Source organism: Linepithema humile, chromosome 7, assembly GCF_040581485.1.
Source record: "Linepithema humile isolate Giens D197 chromosome 7, Lhum_UNIL_v1.0, whole genome shotgun sequence".
Classification (NCBI taxonomy): Eukaryota; Metazoa; Arthropoda; class Insecta; order Hymenoptera; family Formicidae; genus Linepithema; species Linepithema humile.
In genome coordinates, this window is record NC_090134.1 from 232755 (window position 1) to 259967 (window position 27213).

Consider the following 27213-nt stretch of genomic DNA (forward strand, 5'->3'; position numbering starts at 1 on the left):
GCCGGGCAATTGCGTTGCCATATTAGATCGATTTGACGATCTTTGTGTCAAAATTGTTGGAAGGTTTTCTCGTAAAATTCTAAATAAATTAATCACATAAAAGTTACGCCGGACACGCTGTTTCTCGACTGTACATATTCAGATATATCAAAGTATAAGCGAGTATTAACAACGCTAGTTGCTTCTCAGCTAGTAATTTCATAAACCGATCATAACGAGACAACGGAGCGTTTTCGGATATAAGTTCATAATTTTTCCCGGTCCTTCCGATTTGTGAAGCTCGTCCGCTCGCGAGATTTATCACACCCCTCTGGGACGCATTTTGTCGTACACGGGTGATCCGTATAGGGGCGATAAAACGGCTATAATTATTGCGCACACGCTGCACGCGCGGGTTATAATTCAGGCGTACGTGCGAACGTAACGGGGCATTGAACGCGCAAGAGTCGAACGAAATACGAAAGTCATCAAAGCTATTTGAGACACTCTGCGGAATGTGGCTCAAGACAAAGAGAAAATAGAGTAGAGAGAGATAGAGATGCGGTCGATATCGGCCAATTTCCAGATTCACACCCTCGCTTCGTTTCGCGGGAGAAGCTTCGGCTAGTCGCGACACATACGGGGTGAGCTGCGACCCGTAAAATTGCACGTTTCCGCGCAAATGCGCGCCGGATATTTTTGTTTCGTCACCAGGTAGAACGGGTACGGAAGGAGCGCGAAGAGGAATATGATGCACGATGCATCGATCTGAAAGATTTTTCGTTTTTATACAAATTTCACAAATTTTCACAAATTTCACAAATTTCAAACTAGCAATGTAAATCTACGTATCTGAAAATTTATCAAAGGTTACGAATGTTGCAGGTTTCTTTAAAAAAAATGTTTGGATTATGTATTTCTACTTTCCACAAGTACAGATATAATTTTTAACAGAAAAAAATCACTAGAAATATTTCTGGCAACGAATATTGAAAAGCACTTTAGTATAGATTCGCTATTTCTTGAAGGCTTTTCAGGTCAGTTGTTCTTGCCACTTTGCGAGTTCACAATCGTCACAACGAAGCGAGAGTTCTTCGAGAAGCATCGTGCCATCCAGAAAACTGCACTTTTCATCCGACTGCATGCTGACTATTTCTATTTTCTTTATTTTTTTGTTTTCCTTGTGCGATAACACGGAACTTTCGTACATGCGTGTGTGAACGGACCGCAATGTCGTCTAGAAAATAGGAAAAGTTGCATTGTTCCTAGAAAACTGGATTTTGGAAAGAATTCACGCGAAGAAAGAAACGATGCAGTAGAGTAAAGGTGTATGTGTTCTCATAGAAATGAATATTAATTTGGTGTTTTAGAAAACTCAAATATTTGCGTCAATGGAGCAAAAATTCTAAAATGCGCCAATAAAAAAATTGATTATACTTCACTACTGAATAATTAATATTTTATCTATAATATTTATTAATATAAAAATATTTGATATTTTATTAATAATAATGGTTTTAATTATTTTCTTTTGTATTTGTCATGTACAAAAGATAATGAAAATTTATATGAATTATATTGTACAATTATATACGTTTGAATTTGCATTATTATTTTTCTCATTTTTATTTGTGGTTGAATGCTCCCTCCATTCTCTTCATTTGCACATTGCATTTTATGACATCTCTTTGTATGTTTGGCTACATTTTGGTAATTCTGCGCTTTGCTTCTCGGAATATAAACGATTCCCATTCTGCTGAAGAGACTAACAATTGTCGAAAATAACTCGCCACCGAGGGCGCGGCAGCTACCATCATCACAAAAGAAAACCGTCCTGCGGGAATCGTTATGCGCATCAAGCGGTTACCGCGGCATGTTTCATTGCAAAATTAACTTCGCGCTGGCATTTTGTTGTTTTGACAGGGTGGAGGGGGGGGGGGAAGGCAGGCTCAGACGAACGGAAATACTACCGCGCGTTTAATAAAAATGCAGCAGAGTCATGTGGTAGCGAATGAATGAAGCGTTTTTCGAAAAATTATCAGTATATTTTTCGTCGCAATTATTGTCAGTACAGTCGAGTTATTCTATTTTTTTAGTTATAAAAATTAATTATTAAACTTTACTCAGTCTTACGATATTTTTAATTATCAGGATACACGGAGTTATCAAGAATATACAGAAGAGTACGTCGGACCTTTCTCCTCCAGGTTGGCCACTATTTGCGATATAGTAACGGTCGTACGGTAACGGGAGCGGGATACGAGCGTAATACGAGAGAGGCTAGATAGCGATAAAATACGGCCAGCGGAAGCTGTGGAGTATTCTTCGTGGTTCTGCAAATATTTCCTCCGTGAAAGTTCCTCTTTCTCTGCTTGCATCCCCCCCTCTCTCTCTCTCTCTCTCTCTCTCTCTCTCTCTCTCACCTTGCTTCTCTGGATTGAACTCGCGAAAAAACGAGGCGGAAGAGCGAACTAGCTACCGATATCGATATGCCGCAGATGCCACAACGCTTTATCTACCTTTTTCCGATATTAACCGATTAAACATTTACCGTGGATTTTAAAAGGCTGAGGAAAGATAGCCACCGCATTTTCTCCTTTCGTTCTTTCATCTCGCGCCGCGGCTTTTTCTCATGTAATAACTTCATAAGCAGGGCGAGAAAGTCGTAGAACGATCCGATGAGACGACTTAATTAAAAAAGCACGGGGCTGCCGCGCGCAGATTACGAGCCGAAATAGATTCGCGTATTAAAATATAAGCCGTTTACGCGGATGCTTTTTAATTCCTGCTCGCTGCAGCACATTCTCGCGGGAATACCGTGATGTTAATTAGTCCTAATGAAGTGAATCTCCTTTTTTCTCTCTCCATTTCTCTCTCTAATTGCGCCGCATCGAGCCGCTATCTTCCTCGCTTTCTTATTTTTACCTTGTTCGCATTACCTCGAATTACGTTTGGATAGCTCTTTATAAGAGATAAACTTGCTGCTTATATCAAGTTAAACACATATACGTTGTTTGCGCAAACTTAACATAAATTCCTATTATCTGCAGGATTTATGTTTCACTATTCAATATCGCAATTTAGCGACGGAAAATGTATATCAGTTTTGTATTACGTAATAAAAGTATTCTTGTCGGAAAGCAATGGAAATTGTTCATAAGTAAAATGATTTTTACGAGCATAAGCGAAGGGAGCAAATGTTAACGGATAATTTTTAATACGCAGTGCAAATTGCCATGGCACAGCGCGCGCTCGGAAGTCCTGTAAGTTGATAATAGCCCTGAGAACAATAGCCCTTTGTGTCACGAGCAAATCCTCTTATTAAAAGCCACGCTTACGCTACAAGAGTCGACGAACGAGATAGTAACAAACACCCCAGGCCCGTGCCCTGCCCCCCAGACGTAGAAAGTAAACGTTCGCAAGAGTGATCGTAAGACGCAAGTATGCGAATTAACTAATGCTTATTATCGACGTATTATATGTAATATACAATACAATACAATAGACATATATAGGTTGATAGGTAAACGTATTTATTTTGTAATGTTTCGATAGATTCGCCCATGATTTGACATTTTGAAAATTTAGAGCTCTTTCAATGTGAATTAGAATTGTGCGATTTTATAATAAGAAAGATCACACTGTCGCTTTTTAATTATTTACATTAACAAAATGAACCCAAAAGATGAAGACCGACAGCGGATAGTTAAAAAGTCATTTCTCCCTTACAGCTTCGCGCATTTTAGTGCGCTTTTGTGACAAAAGGTATACGTTTAAAAAAATAAAAACTTGCGATGTAATCTCCGCTTCCGTGCTCGTAAAAGAACTCGGGGGTGTTACCCTGACTGATGGACGGTCGTGAAGCACCGTCCGCTGAACGGAGGGTCAAAACGAAAACACATGGAAGAGACCGGGCAGCTGTGTCGCGCTGTCGGTTTTCGTGCCGGCGAGCGAACCGCGGATTGATCGCCGGCGAACCGCACGAGATTGATCGCGCTGTGTGTTTCTTGCGTTTACAACGGCAACACCCCGTGTTGCATGCGAGAACGATGTCGGTGACTCTTGTTTAGAGTAGACTTTGCCGTGCGTTCATATTTTCCACGGTCATGTCGTATTTACCTACACGGAGAGAAAGAATTTCGCTTTCTCGCAGGCGTAATCGCCGCTACATTGCATATCTGATACGAAAATGGCCGAATACATTTTGCTATCATGACCAATTATTCAATATCGGAGTAAAAGTTGTTTCGCTGGTGCAACAGAAAATCTTGAGTAAATTTGTTTTTCAAACTTGCTGCTAAATCAAAATACATAATTCACTCATAAACTCGTATAAACTCATTTTGCTTTTGCAGCGAAACCGTCGCTTTTTGGCGATAAAACAAAAATTACTTTATGGCGAAATAGTTGACAAAATCTTAACAATAAAATTAATATTTTTCAATCTTTTTACCACTTGTACAATAATTAATATAAAATATGCGTTGTTCCAGTAAAGCCGGTTTTTGGACTTTCGTATAGGGTCGTTCAGCCGATAATAAAAATAAAAATAATTTTTCTCGTACAATAACGACGCAATAACAATGTAACATTATGTACAGTACTGAGAAAGAGGAGAACTTGTAGTTAGTATTGCGATATCGTAATGCCGACTGCACCCTTCTACACCAAGTCAATGTGCATTCAGGTGCAGCAATTGGCAGGCAACGGCAAGATAACAAGATATGTGTCTCGAATCGCTAATGATGTAAGTCCAAACTTGGCAAAGTGCATCGAAACGGAGACGATTGGTGTACACTCGGGGTCATGAGGTGGCCGGGAAAGGGATGGGGGACAAGAGGAGGAGGAGGAGGAGGAGGAGGAGGAGGAGGAGGAGGAGGAGGAGGAGGTTCATTCGCCGTTACGGCAAAATCCCGCGATGTGGGTCAACCTTTGACACTGTCATATCGAGCGAACAATTAAATTGGAAACTGTCGACGGCGCGGGTCGCGCAAGGCTTAACCTGATTCGCGGCTAGCGGAATAATAGCGACCGAATATTCCGGTCTGCATATTTTATACCGAATGAAAAATAAAACTGAACGGAAAACTGAACGAGAAACTGCGAGCGAAACTAAAGACTGAACAGAAGCGACGGAAATTCCAGAAGAGGAGAACGGCGGCCAAGTATCGCGGCTGGTTTGATAAGAGGGCGCGCGATTAATTCCGCGTTGGAAATTAATTGCGGGTCAGCAGCCCCGACGGCAGATACGGTATTCGCGCGCGCCCATTGCACATTGTATGTAGACGCGATGATATCGCGATTTATCGCGCCGTCCGGCTATCTGCCGCGCTAAGTTTCGCCGCATCACGCCGTTGATAAAGGGAGCGGGTAGTTTTTTGAGTTTCGCGTTAATTTTTGAAAACGTGTGCAAAAAAGATCCGTGTACAAAAGCGGCCGCTTACGCGTGCAGCTGTAAAAAAGAATTTTCTCGCGTGCTATGTTATGCAGTTTCGCACGTTGGTAAAAGCGCACGCTTGCGAATATGGTGAATCGTGCAATTATTAAATTAGTAATATATTAAAAGTAAAATAACAACAAAAAAGTGCGCGAATAAAAATTTTGTTTTGAGAAAAATGCATTGAAAATTTTTATTTTATTTTTATAAAATATTTGGTAATTAAATGTGTACACTCTCAAATATTCCATAAGATAAAACAAATATTTTAAATGTATTTTTTGCGAAACAAAATTTTTATTTATATATTTATAAGTTTTTTATCTACTTTTTAGCCATCGCTTATTTAATTACGTTTTTATAACTTTGTTGATTTGCACTTTTCTAGTACAATCATTATTATTATTTTTTTTTATCTAAGTCGTAATTAACGCGCTTTATATTTCTCTTTTTAGTTATAATACAAAGTTGTAATATTTCGACGAACGTTTAATTCTTGAACTAAGAATGAACTATCGGTATTTAATGCGCGGTTTTTTGCTCTTCGGCGCTGTCGATGGCGGAAGAACGAACTCTCCGCAGCTCCGTTTAAATTTCCAATTAAGATTCCTGTTCATTCCGGGTGGAAAAAAGCGTCGTCGTCAGGACGCGTCGTAAGGACGCGCGTGTTCGTCGGAATTCAGTGCGGAAAAGAACAGCGAGAAAACTCGCGAGCGTTCGCTGGAACGTTCGTCAAGTTATTTCTCTAACGAGCTTGAAAGACAATAGGGGTTATAGCTCTTCTGTAATCCGGTTGCCGAAGGGGGTCTCGTGTCACCCTTTCAAAGGTCTTTTATACGTGCCTTTGTAATTAGCGGCTCGTGAGAGAAAATGGTTGGCTGCAACCATCTCTGAAACTCGGGGCAAACCCCGGCCAAGATTTTCTCGTTCCTTCGTGCGCGAATTTCTTTAAGAAGTAGAAACGACCGGCTCACACGGTGAAGACATAGTGGGATTAGACCGACGGACAGAGTGACCGAGATAGAAATGAAAAATGTGGAGTAATGTATTTTGTAAAAAAGCTTTTAAAAATGTTTGTTTGTACGAGTTCGTACGAGTTTGCACGAGAATAAATATTTTATTCCTATGTGATTTTAAAGCGAAAAATGGCAGCGTAAAATAAAAAGATTAACACACATATAAGTATTATTATTAAAGAGTTTGAAAAACACAGCAGTAATTTCCTGAGCGTATAATTACATATCAAGCCATGTGACGCGCGTCATACGGTACTTATTAAAGACGTTAAACCCGCTCTGCCAAAGTTTCCAAACACTTTACATACTAGACTTGCTTTTCGCCCGCGACGGTAGCAACTTCTCGCAGCCAGCATCCGTCCAAGTCTAGCATCGCGTTACAGCGAGGCGTTCGATGAAAGATACGATATCAAAACTGCCGAATCGTTTGATGATGAAAGGTGTGTTGTCGAAGCGTTTTGTCACAGAAGGCGTTTTGTCAACTAATCAAAACGCAAAAAGTGGAAAGGAAAAATGAAATTACGCAATATTCATTGCAACTTATTTCCCGATCATGTCGTAAAAGCAATAGTTCTTATAATGGCTGTATCCGACAAATCTTGTCGGCCGGTTTCGTGCATCTTCTAATTGGCGCCGCGTTGCTGGAAAACTGTGAAAGATTTATGCGCTTCTCTTTTCCCCCGTCTCGCGCTTAATAACCGCAGACGCGAAAGAGGAAATTGATGGAAGTGAGAGTAAAAGCGTGCAATTACGGCGATGGCGAGTAAAATAATAATCGCCCGCCGGCGGGAAGAAATACGGGAATTGTCCGATACGCTTAAAGCCGAACAACGGATGGAGAAAGGAAGACGAAGGTGAGCGTAAAGGTCTTTCGAAATTGGAATTAATTTATGTATAAATTAAATAACTGATTTAGCGTGACGCTTCTTTATTTGTAACTCTAAATTAGCCGAAAAGTACGTCTGCATAGTTTATTCATGCATTGTAGAAATCCACTGTAACATTGATTGATCTCCCCTGATGAATTTCTTACGTTTCAGTTTTTTGTTCGCGATCGTTAAGCAATCAGTCCTCATTGGGCCTTTTTATTAACGCCTGAAATGTCGGCGCGATGCGCGCCAATAAAGGATCCTTTTCACATATCCACGTGAAAGGCTTTCCCCATAGCCGCGGAAACAATGATCTATTGTCTGCGCACCGATACGCAAAAAGAGAGATCAAAAAGCGCCAGCGCTTGGTATACTGGGTGTCCTACTGCGACTAGGAAGCATTTCGATGATAGACTTAACGCTGAGCGCGCAATTAGAAGTTTAAAATTTTTTAAGTTAACCATATCGTCGCGATTTATGTACACTCCATATTAACGTCCTTTTACATGTGTTTTTAGTGACACTTAATTTAAGTGATATCTTGATAATTGCACGACTTTAAGTCCTTCCGTAATTAAGTCGGGCATCGAAGTTTGCGTTGAGTAAAACCGATTGCAAATTTGTCCAAGTATTTGTCATTAAAATATCTTCCGGTGGCGATGGACCACCTCGTAGAAACGGCCGATCGGAAACCAGGGGAAAATGAAAGTTCGGTCTAGTGGGACGGCGGCAGGGAAGGAGACGAGGAACGCGAGGACGAGCAGGCTCTGCAGAGAGGATAAAATAATTTCCGGAACGTCGGAATGCGGAGGGCTGGCGATGGAAGTGGCGTCCTGATCGAAATCCGGGACGAGAGAGGACAATTATTGACGCAGACTAATTTCACGAATCGAGCAACGCGACAGTGACGAAAATAAAAGAGGGAAAGAGAAGAGGATAGAGGTCCTGAAGAGAATGGTGGGTGGCTATCCCGGCCGTTTTTCGCGGAGGATGAGTAATTGAGAGAAATGCGTGTTGCTTTTTCGGATCGGTAGCTTTAAAGCGATAGGGAATGGTTGAATCTTAAAAATATAGCTCTATCATCTGCTTTGTGCATTTTTATTGTAATCTTTTTTTTTGTTTCTTTCTTTTATTTAAGTTAGTTAGGAGAGAAGTCGCGACGATCGGAATTCTAATTTATGTCACGTATTTTAACGTTGAGTTTTTGGAAAGTTGAGAGTGCTATTTATAAAACGCCAATAAATTTATAGGAACATGCTTTATTGTCACATCTCATAATCTAATGACTTGGACTTGGCATGTAACTTGTGTAAATAATAACTTGTAACCAGTTTGAACTTGGCTCGCCGAACGGAATAAAATTTTTTAAGTTGACATCCGAAAAGTTATATTTATTATAGCTTTCGTAAAAATATCGAAAGATTCAGCTTCAACGTAAAACAAGAACGGACTCATGAACAAAACGCTAGCGACATTAATGTAATCAGGTCAACGGGATCGAGAGATAGTTTATATTCGCCGGTGAGTGCGCCACGCGGTGGAAAAATCGACGGGATAAGCCCGGGCTTATATTTCTCTCTCGCACGCTGTCGAAATCGCGAGGATCTCGGCGAAGCCTTACGCTGAAAATTTACTCGACGGGAATACGAAGCGAGAAGCGGGCGGTGGGCGGTATGCAAGGGCCGCGCGGGGCGAGGATGGAAAGTCTACATAACCCAAGCCAGCCAAGTGTCATTTTGACGACTGTCAACAGTGATCGCGATTTCACGAGGGTAACAGTCGGCTTTCGCTCGCGCATCGTGCTGAAGACGGACGTGACAAGCAGCCGTGATATTCCGGCGCCTCGGGTATCCCGACTACAGAGAGAGAGAGAGAGAGAGCGCGCGAGCGGGAGGACGAGAGGGTGGGAGAGGGGGAAGGAAGAGAAAGAGAACCAACGGGAGATGGGAGGTCGAGAACAGGATCCTTGAGAACATCTTTCGCGACGTTCTCCCGCGGCGTCTCCGCGCACTCGAGAATGCTGCTGGCTTATGCTGTATTCCATCCGGACCACGCACGCGAGCAGGCAAGCAAGCACAACTTTGCACGCGCACTCCTGATTCAATACAACAAAAGCGAGCGACTGACGTTCAAATCCGCCGAAATTGGATTTTAACAAGTACCTATCTACGAGACGGGACTGCAGGCGTAAGCCTGTAGGGCGTTCACGCTGGAATAAGCAGCGCGGATGCAACGCAACTCCGCGCAACGTTCGCGAAAATAGCGAAATTCCGCATAAATCGTCTTGCTATAAATGCAGCACTGATGAAAATGAAAAGTGTGGAAAAAGACTTTTCCTGGCTTTTCGAATAGTCTAATCGAGATTCGAAAATTTTAATAATCATTATCAGTAAAAGTGTTTACTTCGCGATAAATGGAATTAGGAAACTAATTCGGGCGAGTGTAATGAAAAGTAACTCGGAGTAACTTGGATATTGATAAATCACAATTTTTGAAACGTTTATTTCGGGCGTGAGATCGAATGCGATGAGAAAAGTTGCAAAGTCGTTCTGTTCTGCGGTCGTCGAACTCTTGGAACCTATCGCCACGTAATGCGGGAACGTGCGGCGGCACGTGGACAGAACCGGCGCCGACGGCGTAACAACGTTCGCGAACGCGCGCGCGTGACGCGATTTTAATCGGCGCGATTTGCATCACTGCGTTTTCGACGCGTGTGACGCACCGAGAGGTCTCGGCGTCCATATAAATGCTAATGGTCCGCCGGCGCGACCGGGTTCACGCCGGTATCACGGTTACACGTTATGCCGCTGCGCCGCTTTCATGTCATAATCCGATTCGCCGTGTGTGTTGCTGCCCCGAAGCGGGCGCGCCGCATCCTCGGCAAGTGCATGCGGGATGCAACGGACGGCCGCCCGCGTCAGTTCAACTAGACCGCCTGCTACAATTAGCAAGCGCGATCGTTTGCACAATGGAATATATCGTTGCTTACACCGCTGCTGCAGGATTTAACAGCTCGCCCAAATAGCTTAAGCGGTGTATCTGATCTGTCAAATTTGCTATTCGATGCGGGATATTCGTTGTTTACCACTACATGAGATCACCTGCCAATGAAGATAAAAATAATCGAGTCATATTTTTTTTTTAATTTTACACCAAACTCGAAATAGAGATATCGTACAAAATAATAGTGGCAAGTTTTAATCGATGACTCAAAGTTTTAGTCTTTATTGCAAAATTGTTGATTGAAATATTAAATTCTTTTTATTTCTTAAAAGTTTAATCATTTTTTTTGCTCCTCTAAATTTAGGTTCTCTAATATTCATTAGGTAAGAGACATTAAAAACGACGTTAGTCGAAAAAAGAATATATCAGTTTCTTATATGCATTTTAGATACTTTTCCAGCGTCTTTTAAATTTATGTATTGTTTTGGTGTAATATCGCGGCATCTTGCTTATCCGGACTCGAGCGTTTCGCCGCTCGGGGAACGCGACTAACGTCGTCACGTAGAGTCGTTACTTAGGCGAGCGACGTCCGCGTGGATATTACCGCGCGTTTCCGGTAACAGAGCGCATCCAGGATGGCGCGATATATTTTCCCGTGGATGTCGTGCAAGTCGAACGAAATGGCCGGCGCGTCGCCATCCTTCTTTCCCAATATCGGTCGACGGTGAATACGCGGTGTACCAACAACACTATAAAATACCGACGGCGTGTAAATATCTCCTTGTCCCGTGAAGGAAAGGATATTACATACCCAAGAAAGGAGCGTGGGATCGGGCATAAATTATTACTGACTGTGAGCACTGACCCATTCCGGTCTGACGATTTCGTCTGCCTCCAAAATCAAGGCCATCGCCGGAGCTTTTTTAGGCTTCGACTGACCCTTCGTGATTTGAGGAGAACGATTTCACGCAGATATATTACGGCAAAGAAGAAAAATTAGCAGGGACGGACGTTGGTGGAAAAGTGCAGCGAGATGTGAAAAAATTCCCGTCCTGTGTGTAGCCAAGTGTGAAAAAAGTTTCCTTCGCACGAAGCGTAAGGTAATATTTTAGAACATCGATCTCTGATCTTTTTATGCAATGTACCGATCGTTTCGTATATCGAACGGATATTTCTTTGCGGACAAACAAATTCCAGCCAACGTAAAGAATGCGCGAATAAAGCTTGCACGGTATTCTACTAAGATTCCTTGCAACTGTGGCTTTTAACGAGTTAAGTGGCCAGCGATAAATCTACTCCGATCGTCCAACTTGTTGATGACGAACGGACAGCCTTGACACCGCAAGCGTCAGGGTCAGTGGCGTTGATCACGATCGCGTGAGCAAGGCGAAACTCACTTGAGACTCATTGCCATCGATGCTTACGCAAACACTTTTACGCCTCAGCTATTCCGCGAGCGTTTGCGTTTTTAAACGCAATGGGATAACGCGTAGATAATAGGTGGAATAATGAGATTCATGAAATCTTTTCCCACTAAATTGCGCTGGCACTGTGCTACAAGTGAATTATTTTAATAAGTAAATTGAGTTGATGAGCTGTCGTCGAAAAGATTATATCATATTAGATTCGAAAACATTGAATATTTACATGAGATTGGCAGGACCAAATTGAAATTTAAATTGAAATTTCAAAATTGCTAAAATTTGGAAAGTCGCCTATGAATTTTATTATACGTGGGTCATTTATAAAGTTCTCAAAATCAAGTATAAATGGCATCAATATAAATTTTGGAAAACTGCTCTTTAAAAATTTCTGAAATCGCTGAGGCTGTGATTATCTCACGTATATTTCGAACAATTTTTATCAAATGAAGAAATGAAAGAAGTAGTTGACAGATATTTGGCAAGTCTTGACGAATCGAAATTTTGTAATGGTATTAATGGCTTTTAGAGTTGGTTTAAATGCATCGATATTATATATATATAAGGGAGACTATATTGAAAATTAAAAATAATTTTAAAAAGATATAAACCGTTCTTTATTTCATTTCGAGAACTTTTCAAATGATGATGAATGTGTTCACTATAATTCAGTTTACTATATTTTTTTCGGTCAAATATGAAACATTTATCAAAATTAATATGATGATTACAAAATAAAATTTAGAAAAAAAAGACTAAAGCTCTTTCAATAAATATTTTCACACGTTTTGTGAGATAATCCCTTGAAATGTTTTTGTGCACTGAAACAATTTTATTAAAACGGTTTCGAAGCAATGACGATGATGTAGCCACTCGTATATTACATCGAGTGGCCGTAATACGAGCGTCGTTTTTATCGCGGTAAAATTTTCGGCGCTGGCTATTGCAAATGTTGTACAAAACGTTCAACGAGATGGAATACGATCAGCGAATTTCGTCTCTCCATCCATTCCGCCTACGAGTTTTGCCCTTTCATCCTCGTGTATCGCGCAACATTTTCCTGACGTTTATACGCACAAATGGCATCGTACACAGGAATCCGGTGTGATGTAATCGCTCGAACTTCCACTTTCCACGCTCGCGATTGACATTTCGACGGAAATAGCATTTTCCATTTCAAAATCCGGTTTTATTCGTTCCTGTCACGCTTGGGGAATATGAAGAAATCGTCAACGCTTTTGTGAACGAAATCTTTCATGGATAAATCAGTAATTATGAGAATAATAATAAGAAATTTTTACAATGAACTTTTCAGTTCTGTATATATGTAAAGAATACACACATTAAATGCATACGGAGCTTTTCAATTCTTTATATCTATAAAGAATTAATTTTTGCAAAGAATTTATAGAGAAATAATTTACAAATAAATCTATGGAATTTTAAATTGATATAATATTTTTATAATATCAGAAAATCGAAGAGAATTTATATACGCCAAGCACTTAAGAGTTAATTTTGAAACTTCTTTGACGATCGACACCGGAAAACCATTTTGAACGATGTACGTGGAAAGTACAAGAAACCGAGTAAGAAACATGTGCGATCCGGGTCGAAGATCCTTGTCACGGACCGTTCGAGATGAATCTCAAAGGGATACTTCTTTACACGACGATCACCGTCGTCGGCGCAAAGGTTATCGATTTAAGAGAGATGGGGGAATCAATGGAAACGTTCAGGGATATTCCGTAAGTGGGTATTACGGACTCGAGCGTGACACACAATCGCACACACTGGGTCCTTTGAGCGATGGTATTGCCGCGCAGTTACAAGGTAGACAATCTGATAAGTACATGGATATGCCATCTCGGAAATGGATGGTAAATCTGTGAGTAAGCAGAACACGACCACCGAGAGCGAGTCGAGGCAGAAGAGCCCCTTCCGAGGGGCGACGTTTATGCGGTTGCATAGCGCATACGTCACCGTCGCACCACGAATATTTCGTCCGCGCGACGCGACATGAGAAATTAATTTCGGTCACATACATTGTTAGATAATCGTTTCCAAATAACGAACCAAGAGCACTTTGTAATATGAAGCATGGAATAACTAATCAGATAAAGCTTGTACAGAAAAGAAGACAAGGATTGTGAAAATATAAAGAGAGATCAGCAATTGTTGTACTTTCTAAATATATCGGTAACGTTTTTTGAACAATTTTTTTAGCTATATTTCACAATATGTCATATATTATTTCAAATATTTTTGTCCCCCCTGCGTTTGATTGCAAATATTCTCTCTTAACTTCAACTATAAATAGCTTGATCAATATTCTATTTTTACAAAAAAAAAAAAAAAAAAAAAAAAAAAAGCGGGACATAATAGACGAGCTTCAGACTCGTGCTTTATTTTTAATCCAAGACTAGCCTTCGATTATTTCGCAGGATTATAAAAATATCACAAAGGGAGAAATATAAAAGTCTCAAGAGTCGCGCAGATTTAAGAATGGATTTAAAAATATCGGACGAGAGTAAGAATACTTATCGCAGTAAGCAGTCAATGTTCATTTTTCCGACTCGCCGCGTGCGCTTCTCTCGTTCCGTGGCTTCGTCGCTTCGCGTATTATCCTACTAGCGGCGGCGACGCCACGTGGAAGATGTAAATTACCGTACGTGACGGAAGAGCGGCGGGAATCTCTTCGTCAGGATTTCACGTAGTATTACCACCTCGTAAGTTATAGGTTAATGCCCCTGGGAAATTACCGGGACGCGTCGATACCAATTTGCGCCAGTTGGCCAATGAGTAACGCGCCTCGGTGCCGTATTTCAGGCAACACAACCCCTTCGCAACTTCATAGACGCACTTGATATTCCCACGCCGCGGAAACACCGCGGTCTGCATAACTGTCAACCGTCGCTTTTTCTCACGCCGCACTGCGCGCGCTCACCGCGACGACTGATCGAGTTATGTGTCTTGAACTGGTTTCGCGCGAGATTGCTCAAACGCGACAAAAACTCAATAAGAGCGAAACGCGTTCGCGAAACCGACATCTCAAACACATTTTGTGCGATATATGTGCAACCTATATGCATATAGAAAATAAAACGCCTTTTGTGTCACTCTGATTACAATATACCGCGCCTCGATTGTGCGATCGCAGCAATTGTGCTCGCCTTGCTGTATTTTTCCGCTTTTCCACGAGGAAAACATTTACGGCATTGTGTTACCATACGAAGCCCTGTTTTTCGATAACAATCGCCGTATCGTTACGTATGCGGGAAATTGTAAGAAACATTGGCCAGCATGGGGAAAAATAATGTTCTCGTAATACGCGGGAAAGGCAAAACACGTGCCGCACGAGCGTGGCTGGGCCGCCGATACGTTTGCGGAAACTGCAATATTCGTTACAGCACGCCGCGATATTATACATTATACGATGCGTACTGACATAATATTGATATAAAACACAACTTCAGCTATGAACTTTACGCGGATCGAAATATATATTTTCTCTCCTTTCGTCCTCTTGCTCCGCATTTTTCTAACGCACGCACCCACGGTATTTACGCGATATCGAAATAAACGATAAATATAAGATTGCGCGTATTGAGTGAATTATTTGCGCAGTTATATAGGATAAAACGACGAATTTCGGCCGAATAAGCCGCGTAATATTGCCCTGATAACGCTCTATTCTCTTGTGGGTGAAATAACGACAAAGATATCCACCGCGTCGACGTATTACGAATTACGTGCGTGCACGTGTATATCTGTGCGCGATCCCTACGAACTAAATTCAATCGCAGCGCACGCGGTTAACCAAAGGGAGAGAAATGCAGTTTAACGACGTGGTATTACATCAGTATTACTACGTATCGAAACTTTGGCGAGTGCACTACGTATCGAAGTTACAGTGAGTGAGTATCGGTGATGCCGCGACCATTATCGAAGTTTTAATCAACAAGGAAACTACGTGGATATTAAATTACGACGGTAACGTGCACGTTGTAATACCGGCGAGTATTGGCTTTCGGATGTTGGTCAGTGATCGACGATTTTCGCGATTGTATCCTAATAACTGATTAATCAAGTTATCAGAAATCAGTACGCGCGATTTTAACATTTAATGTTTTACAATCAATTTCGCACGATATGTTTTGTTTTTCCTTCTTACAAATATGTTTAACTACAAACATTTAATCATCTGGCTTTGAGCTGAAGGATTGCCAAAATTATTAGCGTACAAAGTCCAATAAATCTCACTAGACGAGTTAATGGCGAGAAAAGAGGCAACTTTAATTGCACAAAATTACGTCATATGAATAATTCCCGGCGCGTCTGGCTGCGACTAATGTATCATATCGTAAACGATTGCCGGCATCCAAGTGCTTCTGACTAATGTGTCAACTTTCACGCAGTAAAACAGCCGTAGCGGCGAATGCAAAATAGGTAGTAGTTGCGCTTGTACGCGAGAGAAACATCCTTACGTGCCGCGGCTGCAACTTTGCCGCGCTACGCCGAGACGACGCGTCGTATAACTACCGAAAGGCGTGCTTACGTGTGGATGTGATATGTATCTCGAATAACAGAACGAAAGGAGATGGAGAGAAGGAGAGAGAGAGAGAGAGAGAAAAGGAGAAAGATCTCGTACACACACGCGAATCGCGTCATTTTTGCGCCGCACCGGAAGCTGGAACGGGCCCAATGGGAGTTTAACGAGGCTCGTCGACGTAGAAAACCGAGCCAAGAAATGGAGCATCTCGAGTGTCAGCCACCTCCGAGAAGTTGCTTGCTACTTCTTCTTCTTCTGCTTCTGCGCGCTTCTTCTTCTTCTTCTTCTTCTGCTTCTTCTTCTTCTGCTTCCGTCGGGAGAGAGATGGGGAGATATCTCCGACGTGTATTCGCCATCGAAGAATTATGCACGACGCCCGAATTATCCGACGTATTTAACGATATGCAGCGTCTCGCGATCGCGCTCAAGAATTCTGACGATCTTCATTCGCGCCCAAGAAACGGTCGCTTTTTTGTAATTTTAATAATACGGTCTGAACACGCGGAGAGAAATAAGAGATACGTTATATATAAAGTATTTGATTATTACAAGACGATTTCTATAAATACAGATTTAACTTTTCGTGTGACTTTTGTCTGCGAAATGAACGCAAAATGAGGAAGCGCTATCGTGAGCTCGCGCAGGCGATCTGATGTAGCAATCTCATTGACGACAATTGTCCGTTCTCTGCCAACTTGTGATTCATCGCCGGAACGACGACGATTTTCAACGATGTAGATAGACCGAGACACGATACGCCCACTTGATCTTCGCGATAGAGAGCAGGTCAATCGACCTAATCGCATCGTGCAATGGAGAAAAAGCCTGTCTTACTGCTGCAAAATTTACCCTTGTTCCAATAAAGCTCGCCCACATGCCTTTCAACGAGATTAATCATTTCTGCTATTTGCGTTGGCGAAATACTCTCACGTCGTAACGAGAACAGTTTGCGTTTACTTAATATTGAGAATAATACTTCGCATTGAATGTATAACACTTTAGATTTTTTAATTATTCATACGGTTAATTTCCTAAAAGCAGATAAAAAAAAATCGAATCACTGATTTTACAAAGGAATTTATTCGATGGGGGATTTATTCGACAATGTATTTGTCGATTTTCGTGGTGTTTGTCGTACACTCCGCACTTTTATTTATATGGTAAGGAAATCTGTTCGGGGTAATAGGTAAGGACAAAGTGTCTCTTACCCTTCCGACAATATTAGGGGGTTGACCCCTCGACTCTCCCTCGCTTCCCCGCGCGAAATTTGCAGTCAAACCGCGTCTCGATAAGGGAGGAGGGTCGGGAAAGACCGAACGAACGGAAAAGACGCTACTTTCGCGATAAATCTCCTGGGACGCAATTAAGCCGACTTTAACCGCGCGCGACATTGCGTCGTGTCGCGTTATCGCGGTCCACGAGGTTCTCAAATGTATTTACAATTTCGTGGTGTAAAAGTTAACGTCTGCACGAAATTGAACACCGCTGCCAGGCCCAATCTCCAACCAGAGTAGAGATTTCATAAAAGCCCGGGTGCCACGACGTGGCGACGGCTTCGATACTTCCGCAGAGTGTCAGCAGCGGTGCGTATTTTCCGCAAGCTATTGTTGTTCGAGACAGAAAGATATAATCGAAAAACTTGCGCGAATGTAATCGAAAAACTTATTTCCAGATATTCTCCAACCCATATTTTAAAAGAGTGAACAAAATTATATGTTGTAATGCCGCGGAAAGCTTTGCAATATATAATTTCCATGTTTTTAAAACGAATTTGAATCTTGGCATGTTTCAATATTAAAATTTATGTCGTAGATTTAAATAAGAAATCTACTCTTTCACTGTACTGGATCGCCTTGTATAGAATGCTAATTAGATTCATAACTGGATTGTTATTCGTTGAATGCAAAACAGAACGCAAGTTACGAATGATATCCACGACTTTTGCGAAACTTGGAATATTTATTCATATTTCCAACATTTTTAATGTGCAAAGTATTGAGGAAGTGTTTCGCACGACTTGAGATAAAGGCCTCGCTCGGTCCTTGTAAACGTTATTTTATCATTAATGTCAACGTGTAATATGTCGCCAGTGTGCGCAGCGTGGAGAAGCATGTATTCGAGATTACTGCGTTTCAGTATGTAGGTCGCAATAGTGGGCAAAGTCGATGGTTTAAGTAAATCAGCGTAGAACAGGATATAGAGTACTTTAACATGGTCTACGCAGATAGAATCTCGATTATTCGAATAGCCATTAACCGAGGGTTCGATTATCGGAACATCCATTAGCTTTGCGCTCGATTATCTCGGCCGTGTATATTATTTCACATAAGTATTACGCATTTGGGGAACAGAAATTTTCGCGCGTAAATATCCCGCTCTTTCCTCTCACTCGCCCACACACACACACACACACACACACACACTCTCTCTCTCTCTCTCTCCATCTCTGCTAAAATTATAAATATTTTCTAATAATGTCGATGAGCTAAAATTTTTACAAGCGTACATTTTGCAAAGGGATTAAAAGCGGTGCTTTATTTACAACAGGAAAAATTGGAGAATTCAGAGATCCGGAAAAATTAATTAAACGGAGATAATTTGAAAAAATATTCTTTCAAATATTTAATTTTGTATACTTGATATTTGCATAAAACAGCAAGTATTTAAATGGAGATATACGAGATCTTCATTGTTTAAAAATGTACATAAAAAAATATAAAAACCTTTCCAAAAATATTACAGTATTTAAAAATCTTTTTAATATCATGCGTGATCAAATATTGTAGCTTTTCTGAGTTGTTCACATATTCTCTAGTTTTTACACGCCATTCCATACATCTATGTAAATTCTTATAATACATCTAACTAAAAAGGAAGTCACTTCTAGCGTGACAATTCTGACGATTAATTTTGTTTGCATGTTACCAATTTATACTTTTATGAAGAGATATTTTAGTAAGCAGATAGTCGAATTATTGTCTCGTTATTGCAGTTTAATAGCTCGTAATGGATCTGTCGAGAGAACATTCCAAATCACTCGAGCGGTCGCAACTATGTGACATAGATTTTACGATGCTAGTCTCTACCTCCTCCTTTCAGAGATACCGCATGATGGGTACATACGTAGGTGTACACGCGTACTGTCCAGTTGGATGAAAAGCGCTTTGTTAGCCCACGGCATGAATTTACCAATGCAAATTGGCCGAGGGAGAGCAGGTACGCGCGAGTGATGCCGGCAGGGAACTGCTCGAAACAAGCAGTTTGCCGATAACTCGGACGACAACGTGACGCGCGATGTCGTGTACCACCTGCGAGCCGATCCTGGGCAAATAACACGACATGTGACTAAACTAGCCAAACGATGAACGAGAAGTGGGGAGGAAAAACGGTGGACGTGCGGAGCCCCGAAAAATTGTAATCCACAAATTCGAAAAATGGGACAACCGTTTGAAAATGCATTGTCGCAAAATAACAACCTGAAATATTATTTTTTTTTAATATTTAAAAATCTGCAAAAAGATTAAAAAAAAGATCTGTTCTCTGTTTTTTGTTTTGTTTTACAACACGGTTGTATTATGTCATAATAATTGGCAATTCCATATGTGTTTCAAATTTTTTCTCATTCAGCGGGACCGGATGCCAGCGGGACTGCAGATATTAATCGGTTGTTGTTTACGTGACGTCGAAAACTATTCCGTGCTCATCTGCGCGTTGTCGATAACATGTTAGCGCAGGGGTGACGCAGAGATACGCATAGGCTACGCTGAAACGGAGGGAAGCGAAATTTGCGTTAAGGGGTTCGGGACTAACGTGATGCGCCAAGATGAAACAATAGGGTCGATGAAATGGTATTGTGCGTAACGCAATACAATCATGCAGGCGTAAAACGCGAAGAAGAGTACCGGTGGAGTACAGCGTACACTCCAAAAGCGAATAAATTTAAATGGAATGATGTACCGAGTTTATCTTTTTCATAATATAATTAAGTAATTAATAAGATAAATATGGTTAATTAATACTGGAGTTTGAGCAATCTAATCCGTATGAATACTATCATTCGTAATATCAAGCTTGAATCTCAAGCTTGAAAGTTTAATTTTACTTCTCTAGATTAAATTGTTGTACATAAAGAGAATATTAGAAACAGAACTACTTATGTGACAAAAATTATAAATCAGCTTGTGTAAAATATATTAGATTTTTCTGATTTTCTGAAATAAATATAAATTAATGAGAAGAGAGAGAGAGAGATACGCAAAAGTTCTATAATACACAAATATAGAGATCAAAATTCACAAAAGTAGCTTTCGTGAATTATTAGCTATGAAAATTGAAAGGTTTTTTTTTAATGCAGCCATTAGTGGACCATTCTCCACAATATACCTCCATTTCACCATTTCTGAATCGATCCTCTCACTGATTATCGATAAGGGCTATTCAAAGGAACGAGTTTTAGAGCGAGTTGTAGAAATGTTCCATTTCCGTCCGTTATTGGAGATAGGCAGGCGTCACCAAATTACATCATCGTACATGAAATGTCATTCTTTCAGGAAAATCGCTGAACAAGACCCCACCCCCGCTGATGCTAAAGGACGGGATTCCTTTGTGAATCCCGTCCGCGGCACTCAGCAGCCGGCCCGGAGCATCAACAATTGAGGACGCGAGGATGCAAGAACAACGTAAGTGCACTTACCCTCCTTGCGCGTCCGAGCGCGTCGCATCCAGCCCTACCATACCTGACCTGACCTACTTATGAGCGGAGCGCACTTGCGTGATAAAAGGTCGGCCGACTGCTGAGGTGGCGGGAAGAGCCCGCCATTTAGTTATTGTCGTCACACGCGGTCAGTGTCGTCACCGCCGCCGATGAAAATCTGTCGCCCACGCTTTCCATTAAAGTCTAATAACGATGTAAAGTCGCGCCATGATAACTATATCGCGAGTGGTAAACACAATATTAATTAAGATGAGAGATACCGCTCCTCCCTCCGCCCTCCCAACCTGCCCTCACCATCCGTATAATAACGAGGCTCAGCGTAAATTACCGATGCATATATGTATGTCCATCGGATTACGGAGAGGTATGTCGACACGTGACGTTCACGGAAGATCGAATATCCAATTACGACCCTAACGACGCGTTGTGTGTTAATAAAATCGTCGATCGATCGTTAGGCACCGTTTGAGATGACGTTCCGCGTCCACCGGATGGAGAAAGATTGGCCGGCGACGAGCATTCATATTTCACTGTTGTTTTATTACCGAAGCTAAAATGTATACATCCGGCTTTCATGAATATTGGATTACCGAGTGTGTAGTGGATACTGTCGAACAAGAACGGCAAGACGTAAACGTCTTAAGAGTATGGTAATTCGGCGTATCGATTTATCCTTTTTATGCCCTCCCCACTCATCTCGAATGGATCACGAAAGTGCCCGTGCGCTTTTATGTCGCGACTAGAGCGATGAGATTCCATTACGTCTCGACCAAGTTTACGTCGGGCAGGAAACGTTTCCAGACTGTTCCCGGCGAAAAACATTTCAGCATTAAATTCGTACAATTTGTTCATATTTTTATTTTTTTTATTTTATTCGAAATGCTATGAATTTTCCACGAAGCGTTGTTTTTTTTATACGACCGAAATACTTATATTTTTTTCGAAAATGATGAAAAATAATTTTCGGAGGAGAATATAAATCGATCAGTCTGATGAGATAAAAATAAACGAAATCCTCGATTCCGTAAAACTCAGCCATCTCTGGATTAGGAAGAGGTTCGCTACAAAAACAAGTCGCTTCAGTCAGCAAACTCGTTTCAAAAGTTTCATCAGGAAAAAATATATAGGATGTCTCCGACCATCTGATATAAAAGTGGATTGACTATTATCATGTTTGCAGACATATCTTTGCTTTAGTTGCATATTATTACCAAGGAAGGAATTGTATCCTTTTCACCCCTTATGTGTATATATTTTTCCCTATTTTACGATGGAATTAGAACTTTCAGTTTTGACACTGAAAATGTCAATTTCATTCCACAGCATAATTTTTATAAATTGAAGAGCATAGAAGGAAAGGAATAGAAAATTTCATTAAACACAAAAGTAAAGCTATATTTTCGGAAATTCTTATTTGTGAAAAACGAGATAGAATTTAAATTGACGCATTTTTTTCATTAAACATTTTGAATCGTTATATCACAAGAATCGGGAAGGCATTATAGCGAACAGGTGCAGTTCTTACGATGGCAATTATGCGTGTCATTTCTTGGGCCAAATCCACTCCGGCTTCACTCGCGCATAATAATCGGGGCATTAGCATCCTACCCTATCATCATTGTCGTCGTCGTCGTCGTCGTCGTCGTCGTCATCGTCGTCGTCGCAATGACGGCACGCAGCGTTTGTTGCGTCACGCCGTTCATCTCGCAGATCAAAGGCTTCCGCCGAAGTAATCGGGACAAAGGGATTACCTTGGTGGGAAATGCGTTTAGGATGCATTTGTGAGCGAGGGCGGGTGGGTAGGGTCACGGTGTAATAATGTTCTTCATGATATTTTCCGGTGGCCGGAAGACGGGTGTGTTTCACGCACGCACCTACGTACGCACGCACGCACGCACGCACGCACGCACGCACGCACTCACGTCATTGCACTTATTTGGCCGTGTGAGTCACGACGAAGCGAGGAAGGTTATCGAACCCTTCGGCTCTCTGTATCTCTCGTGAGCTTGCTCGCAACTGTTGTGGCAACACGACAGGCCGGCTTTCAAACAAATAAAGTCCGAGTGGAGGACGAGCGATTTTCCACCGTCCAGTTTCACGTTCGTCACGCCGCAATAAAGACGAAGTATGGTCAATATAAACGGAGACGAGACGCTGAACGCGCTCGTATCTATTTATTAGAAAATCTGCACATTAGAATCGAATAGTTATTTTCTACATTCCATAGAGAGCAAACCATATTGATTTTGTGCATGACACAAAGTAAAAATAGTGAAAAAGAAGAGACATATTTACAATTTTCTTTTATTAAGATGAAAATATTATAATATCATAATATATTACAAAATATGAATCAATTTATCAGCTGCGCCATTGTATACTCAACGATGACAATTATACAGCAAATGTATTTGTACGGGAATATAAATGGCATTGCAGCCCCGGCAACAAGATGCATTTTGTGCGGAAATCTCTTAATCCGTAGCCACGAGACAAACGGTCGCGACGGAAGCGGCTCTTGGTCTGAACAAGGCAATTTAGCTAAGAGACGAAGGAGTCGGTTTTTGAGCGAGGCTATATTCGATGCGCGCTAACAATGCACTTCGGTGGATGCACACGCACGGAGATCCTTCTGTTTGTGGATTACACCGTTGGTGAAATACACTCGATATTTTAGCCGCGTGTTTTCACCCTGCCGAGCGTTCGCAACGATACATTTAACGCGTTCGCCGTGCATTACGCCGTGCGGAATTTCGATATTGAAATTTTGAGCACTTGGCGACAATATCACATGCGGCAATAATTCGCTAAAATTATTATATATATATATATATATATATATATATATGCGCGCGCGCGTGTGTGTGTGTGTGTATAGAGAATATTAATGAGGGGAGTTAATGCAGAACGTAAACCGAAACACTCCGGGCTGTTCATGCGATTTGTCGACAGAGTATCGTAGTTGCACACCACCAGTTATACACTATGTATATAGTTCAAGTTGTACAGATTTGTATCCGTGACGTCAGCTGAATAATAGATCGCGAAATTATTCCTCGTGTTATACATACATAGCCTATAAAGTTTTAAATTTTAATTAAAAAACCTTTTAGATATATTATTCGCAATTAAAAGGAATTTGAGTCGACGCAAAGGTAGAAATTCCGCTGAAATTCCTAATTTATTTGTTTTCATTTTTGTCGAATAATATAAATGCCGCGAATAATTTCTGTGATTAACGATACAATTTAATAATTAATGCAGAGATAACGCATTTCTGCGTGATCAATTAGTGACGCTGCTAATTTCTCGGCGGTGACGGCCCTCGACGTCGATTGGAAATTAATGACCGTAATTAGTTGCCGATCGGCAATAATGTAAACGCGAGCGTTTGCCGCAATATAATAATTCGCGCGCTATCGGGTTTCGCGCGGATAATAATTATCGCGAAATATTTTGGCGCTGTAGCAAAATGTACTCCTGTAGCGTCGCCGTTAATTCGCGTGCGCTCGCGAGCATGTCACTTTGGCTCGTTATTTAGCCGGAAGGCATTAATAGAGACGCAAATTGACCGACCGGCGCAGATGATCGAACGGCGTTATTCTCTCCCCACGGTAAATCGAATGAAAACGCACGTATAAGCGCAGCAGGAAACGAATCGTTCTACTTCCTCGAGAAGGAGAGGAAATGCAAGAGTACTGCTTGTATCTATACATTTCGCGATTCAAATTTTTTTATTGAAACTGTTTAATCCAATTGCGAACGTTGTGCAAATTTAAATTTATGATATTTACGACAAAATTCTAGGAGCATTCTATTTTATTTAACATATATTTTGTATTAATTAAAAAAGTACAAAATGTCTTATTTTAATTACGATTCTTATGCGACGTAAATTAGCAATAAATTTGCAACCGAATTTATTTCATCGAATTATAATTAAAAAATCACAACATACATTGTACCCAAAATCACAATACATTGTCACGATTTCGATGTGTCGGACAACAACTATACCGTAACTGCATCATGTTTGTGACCGGGTTACGTAATGATTAGAAAGCGAATCGACGTTACAGCTTGTCTCTGCGTAATATTCATTCGAGTCGCATTGTACCGCGTTCGCATACACCGACATATGCATACAATCTTTATTTCCGTTGTTAATTAGCATCTCTCATTATCCCGCGCGATGAATGTTGCCGAGGACACGATAAAATAAGATTTAAATCGACACAGATTCTGCTGTCCTTCGCTGTTTCTTGAACTTCGGCAAATTGCGATAAATTGCGAGGCCTCTCGATGTTTTTCGCAAGAAAAAAAAATGACTTCGAGGAATCTACGATTGAAACGACTTTCAGCGCGAAGCACACAACATCGAATAAATTTAACCCAATCATCGGTGTTTTTTTTTTTTCTCCCCCTTTTTTCAATCGAATGGCATCCAAGCGAGGTGAGATTCGCGCTCGAGCAAGCAATACGTAACCACGAACAGATTTGTGGTGGAGCAGCAATAAAAGAATGTAAATCACGGCGGGGTGCAACAAGCGCGGGTTCGTACCTAAAAATAGGAATTACGCTTACACGTGCTTCCAAATGGCAGATATATCTCGCCGTCGTTGTAGACTACGAGCTTTACGAGTGGCCGTCGAAAGCGAAGTTTCAGCGTGTATATACTACGCGCGCGTGATAAACCATCGCGCGCACGCCATTAACGCGGGCATTTATGCTTTCGGCAAATTATACCGCACGATGACTATGTGCACGGTGTTCGCTCGCTCACGTATGATAAAAAGTATTATCGCCGAGCATAATCGGCGTAACGATCGGTATAAAGTCAGCCGACACAGTTAGCCGCATGGTAATTGAAAGCTTTTAACGTCGCTTCAGCTACAATTCTATCGGCCGCATCTCCGAGTCGCGTATAATGCAGTCCGTCCAACATCGTCGTCCCGTTTCGAGCGAATATATTTCATTCTTTACACTTCATGGGGCAGCAGCGAGTAACGCTGTACTTGGGAGTGATCTAATATTTGCGATATAAAATTATATAGTTCTTCCAATAGTTAAAAAGACAGTAAGCGTTTAGTTATATTTTTAATATAGAAATCTAGTCGTACGCATAGGTTTACGCAGCCTTTGATTTTCAGAGATATTATCAAGCTAATACTGACACATTGATGGAGAGAACGTATCGAGAGAGAACAGACTGAGGAATTTAAAGAGCGCGTCGAGACGAAAAAAACGAAACGTATCGAGACGACGTGCTGTATATTAGACTGCCTAATACGCGTCGTAACGAATATTCGCTTTTACTTCTGTTTTACATACTCGATTTTCTCCAAAACAAAAATACGTATTACATTTTATTATTTCTACTTCTGTGGGGATAAAATTTATGAATACTCTCTTCTAGTCCCGTTCTCTCCGCGATAAAATATCACCCCACGCTATATATTTTCTTTTGGAGAAAGATGTACAACGTGATCTGCAAATTTCAAAAGACAAACGAGACTGGAATTCACCTCAACAAGATACTCGATCATAACAAGTCCGAGTTAGGTGTTCTTAAAACTTGGTGAAGAACGATATTTTTACGCGTACGACAAGTTTTCGGAACAACAATGTTCAATTAATAACTAATTGCCTGCTTACTTGTTGTACGTCGATAAAAGTCGAGTTGCTTACGAAAAGAGGAGCACTCGTGTAAAAGCCGACGAGAAGGCGCGTCAAGGGCGCGTATCGCCCACCTGTTAAAGTTCTCATCGGACTTGGAAAGTAACGACGACCGGCGGGGGGCGACGGCGGCCGGCCCGGCGGAGTTAAAGCCCGGGAGTTCATTTTAATAATCTCGGCGTCGGCGGTGTAACGCGAGCGCGCGTTACACCGGTGAGATAAGATTACAAAGAGCCCCCCCCCCCCTCTTTTTCCCCGGTGAATTGCGGAGACCGGCTGGAAGAGTCTCGGGAAGAAGTTTAATTCTTAAAATTGTTCCCCGAGTAGCCGCTTGTTAAGCATCTCGCCTACCCCACACTCTGCATCCGTAACTTCGGTGCATTCTTTATCAAAGTTGCACCGGAGGGCGGATAATCGCTGTGCGGCGGTCTTTTTAATTTTTATGCCGCCGCGCAACTTCGCCGTGTTCAATTATGATATCTAAATTTAATATTAATTTGATATATCATATAATAATGCTTACATTTATAATAAGATTCGCCAAAGTTTGTTTCTCGTTCATTTTTACTTATTTAGATTCATCAGCTGATTGAACGCTTTATTTGA

At 41.3% G+C, this 27213-nt stretch overlaps 1 protein-coding gene and 1 long non-coding RNA gene across 4 annotated transcripts in view; one reads left to right on the plus strand and one right to left on the minus strand.

Moving 5' to 3' along the window:
• LOC137001157 (uncharacterized) overlaps nt 1–22685 on the plus strand; it is a 113030-nt gene extending 90345 nt beyond the window's left edge. Inside the window, exon 3 of the long non-coding RNA XR_010891281.1 lies at nt 20768–22685. This is a non-coding gene — a long non-coding RNA (uncharacterized lncRNA). The remainder of the gene's footprint in view (nt 1–20767) is intronic.
• The window catches only part of Tsp26A (Tetraspanin 26A), a 106493-nt gene that overhangs the window by 70612 nt on the left and 8668 nt on the right, over nt 1–27213 (minus strand). The window lies entirely within an intron of this gene.